Source organism: Talpa occidentalis, unplaced genomic scaffold, assembly GCF_014898055.3.
Source record: "Talpa occidentalis isolate TD23 unplaced genomic scaffold, MPIMG_talOcc4v2.1 talOcc4.8, whole genome shotgun sequence".
NCBI lineage: Eukaryota > Metazoa > Chordata > Mammalia > Eulipotyphla > Talpidae > Talpa > Talpa occidentalis.
Window position 1 is genome coordinate 71,505,399 of NW_023605194.1, and position 4,466 is coordinate 71,509,864.

Below are 4,466 nucleotides of genomic sequence, written 5' to 3' on the forward strand. Positions count from 1 at the left end.
TTACTGATCATATTATTTATCTCATGTAGTATTTAAAGTTTATTTTCTTAAATTTATTTCTAAAATAAGAGATAACAGATGCCTCCCATGAGTAGTTTAGAATGTGTACTCTGGTTACCCTAGTGGGACATGTTCTAGTTACTTTGAGTTATACAACTATCTCAAGCCCATCTTACCTTCTCGTAGCAGAATTTACCTGAAGGTAATCCTAAGTTTCTAGAGTCTTAATACTTTGTCATTGTGCCAGTTACACTGGCAAGTGTAGCACAGAGTAAAATATACATACACGTCACTCAATTCAGCCATTCTCCTGTCACATTCCTGCCTCTGTGTTCAGTGCGTCAGTAAGTTCCACAGTGCGTCAGTAAATTTATAGGTTGTCACAGCCCCTATAAAGCTGCATTTCTGCCCAGAAGGACATTTCCCTGCCTAACTACAGTGATCTCAACTGACAGGATTAACCATTATTTCCTTAGTTCCTGGTGTTAGAACATTCTTCTCATTCTTCTCGGTGGCTGTCAGCTGGCACGCACCCACCTCTGGGCTCACTCCCTTGCCAAGTAGCAGGCCTACTGGGCCTCCTGCTGCTGTAGCCTCCTGGGCAGCTGACAACACCAACGCAGTTATTGGGAAAAATGTTCCCCTGCTTCATGCAGGTTACCGGGGCGGGGTGTGGGGTGGCTGCTTCAGTGCCCACCCCCCTTTCCCCACCCCAGTCGCTTGTCATCTCCAAAAGAGGAGAGGACAAGGCAGAGTTGGAGCACCCCAGTGATGCCCACACAGGACCCAGGCCCACCCACTGTCTGCAAAGGGGAGAACAGTGGGCAGGGGGCACGGACAGGATGGCGTCTAGGAAGGCCCAGCTGCTGGCCCACCTGCAGGACTGGAGACTGAGCAGGGCCACGACTGGAGCAGGAAGCAGGTCCTGTGTATGAGTTACCAGGCCCAGCGCACTCACTCACCTCTGGTGGACCAGGAGCTGGAATCAGAGGACAAGGCGCCCTCTCTCCCTTCCAGGTGGCAGGAGCACATCAGGACTGTTACGGGGCAACCCCAATATAAAACGTGTTGCCCAACTGTGGGTCCTCACCCGCGTGCTTAAAAGGGACTTATTAATACTCAACTGCAGGCACACACACAAAAGGTTAATTAAAAGTTTTTTTTTATAAAAGAAAGGGAAAATGAAGAAATGAATAACTCAAGGAGAAAAAGAGGAAGATAAATTCATGAATGCATCCTACCCGTTCCACTGACCTGGAATCCCAATGGCACACTGAGAGCTGGCAAAGAGCCAAGCGCCGTGAGGCCAAGAAAGCACCCCAAGGCCCATGTGTCTGGTTTTACATCAAACCTGGCAGCTTAACTCCACCCTCAGGTCCCAGCAACCCTCCCTTTGGTGATTCTAGGATTTGTCATTTCCAATGTCTTTTTTTTTTTTTTTAAGATGTATTTATTTATACAAGCACTGGGTAGAGTCAGAAGCGTGGGAGGGTGAGAGGATTCACCAGAGCCAGAGCGGGGAACAGAACAGACAGAACGACGAAAGACACTGCTGAGGGGAGCAGCAGGTGCGGCAGGAGAGGTCTGTCCCGCCATATGGGACCCTCACCGGGGGCAGGGGATCTAACTGGCACTGCGGAGGCTGCAGGCAGCTCTGCAGCCCTGCGCTCAACCACTGTGCCACCAGGGGAGCCCCATTTCCAGTGTCTTGATGGCTTTGGTCTGGAGTGGGAGTGGAGTTCACAAAGCCTGTATGGAATTAGCTCAGGACATCCTTTCCCCCTAACAGGATGAGCAGAATTGCTCCAACTCAACAAACACTTGGTCTTTTCTCGTTTCAAGCCCTGCACTGTCGTCAGGGCTAGGCTGCGGGGAGGGAGAAGCATACCCGGAAGAAGAGAAGTTTCCTGGGATAACAGGAGCAGACAGCTCAGCCAGGGTGGGGACCAAGGCCAGCAGGGAGCGGGGTCGCCCACATCTCTGGGGGACTGGGGGGATGTGCCCTTAGGGGACATGCCCTCAGGGAGGGGCTTCCCCCACTGAGCTGGATGACTCTTGACAAAGATCAGTTTGTCTTTCACATCAGTTTGAGGTGCCTTTTAAGCTTCAGAGAGGGAGGCTGCTCCAGGGACAAATACCAGCATTGGAAGCTCCGAGTAGGTTGCTGAGAGATACACTTGGGGCCTTTGTTGGGACAGGTGTCAAGGACACAAAATGGCTAAGATTCATGGGGTACAATATGGAGGGCAGTGGTGGCCTTGACTGGAGCTTCCAGTGGAGCAGTTGCTGGTAAAAGCCCAGTTGGAGAAGCTAAGGCCAAGCCGGATGGAGAGAGATGGCTGATGGCTGGTTCCCGCCAATCCAGACTTTCTTCAGGGGTTTTGTAAAAAAGCTGGGCAGAGACACAGATGCTTGCTGGCCAGCAATGTGGTAAAGGGCAGGTTTTATTGCACAACACGGGAAACAAGGCACCCCACTGGGTAACTAGGTCCTGAAGGAAGCCAAGCAGCAGGGGGCTTTCTAGAGCCAGCTGGGAGGTGAAAGGTGAGTGTCTCCACCCTGACATGTAGTCCCGCAACGAGGAACTTGGCGTTGGTGCACACGCAGCCAGTGTGTGGCTCCCGGTGCTCCTGCCCCAAACTCACCGGGTAGGCCCACATCCCGCCTAGACATGAGTTTCCACCTGTCAGATGGGGCTGTGGGAACCATTGGCTGGTGAGCCCATCACTGCCCATGGCGGCCTCCACAGCAGCCCCAGCAGGGCTCAGCCTGGCCGGGCACACGTGGAAGACTGGCTTCGCAGCCGAGAGAGGGCAGCTGCAGATCAGCACAGGGAGGTTGGGGACCGCCGTGGCTTTGGATTTTCTTAAATCTCTCTGTTTTCAGTCACATACACAGAGAGGTCACGGTGGGAGGGAGAGCAGTGGTGAGAGGATGTGGCCTGAAGAGGGGAAGAGCAGAGCGGCCTGGAGCCACTTAGAAAGGCAGGGGTGACCTGAGGACCCGGCGGGGGCGACCTGGGTTCCCGATGCAGCTCGAGGCGCGCTTGGGCATGTCTCCCTCCCGCCAACCGAATGCCCAGGCCTGGCCTCAGAAGAAGCCGAGCAGGATTTGCTCTGGATAGGGGTTCCCAGGTTAACATGCAAAGGGGTGGAGGTGCCTGGGAGCGAGTCAGAGGGGCCCAGAGAATCTGCCCATGTGAGGAGGAAGGGAGGGCCCACGGGGGCAGTGAGCAGCATCGACATTCTTTGAGTCCCTTGGGGTCACGCCCTTGGGTGCGCTGGGGTGTGAGCAGAAGTGAACTGGGAAGGCCACCTGTGGTGGCCTAAAGGGAGAGGAAAACTGAACATGGACGGCAGCGTCCAGCAAGTCGCGTGTTCCGGGTGCAGAGCTGGATTCCTACCTGACAGCTGGTGGGGAGCGTCCACTCTGGACTCACTGTGAGGCCCAGACTCTTCCATTGGGGGCAGGGCGCCTGTGTGTCCTTGTAACCAGGCGCCCCTCCACGGGCGGTGTCCAGTCCAGGGTGCTGCAAGCGTCCCCCCAGTGCCATGTTCGGAGCGGCTGCTGAGGGTGGACCACAGTGCGGGGAGACCAGGGCCAGCCCCGCCTTCGGGGCGCCGCCGGAGGGAGGATACTGCGGGAGTGCGCGGACCTGAGCGACGACGGCGCGGGCAGTGCAAAGGCCTTGCCGGGCATCCATTCAGGGAGCAGGTGTGGGCACGGAGAGGAGCAGTGCAAGAGGCGAAGGCGAGCAGCAGGACCAGGCAAGAGAGGGAATCTGTGCCCTGAGGGCGCGCAGCTATGGTCACCCTGCCTGACACACTCATCAACACAGCCGGTGCTTGTCCAGTCCCCGCGACTTGACCGCCACCGACCCACTTCCCAGGGCCGCTGGTTTAGAGAGACTATGGCATGTAGATAGGGTGCTGGGTTTGTCATCAGCGGTGTGCAAGCGGGGAACATTCTCGGAGAGGGGGCTGCTGGGAATGTTCTCAGAATAATGGCGTGCTAGGGCTGGCAAACTTTTTCATTTATACTTAGATTTCTCTGCGCAGCGACATGAATGCATTTTATTCGGTCTCAAAGTGAACTCTAGCCCTGGGTGTTATAAGATATTCTTATGCATGAGCATTTTTATTGGAAAGGCGCCTTTCAACTAGAAAAAACATTCCGAGACTTGGTCGCCTGCTTGTTTCTCCTCCTACCTAAGTCCCTCAGTCTGCGGACTGAGCGACCCCCAGACGCGCTGCTTCTCGGCTTCTACCCTGGAGGCGCTTATTCCTGTGTCCCCATTGTTTTGTTTTTGTTTCAGAGACAACATTTAAACCATGGGAATGTGACGTCATTGTTTTTTTTTTTTTTTACTTTTTCGGAGCCCTGAGACGGTGTTTTTCTGCCTACGCCTACGTCAGGCCCTCGAATGCAGGGGCATTTGAGATGTGTAGTTTCTATATTGAGAATTA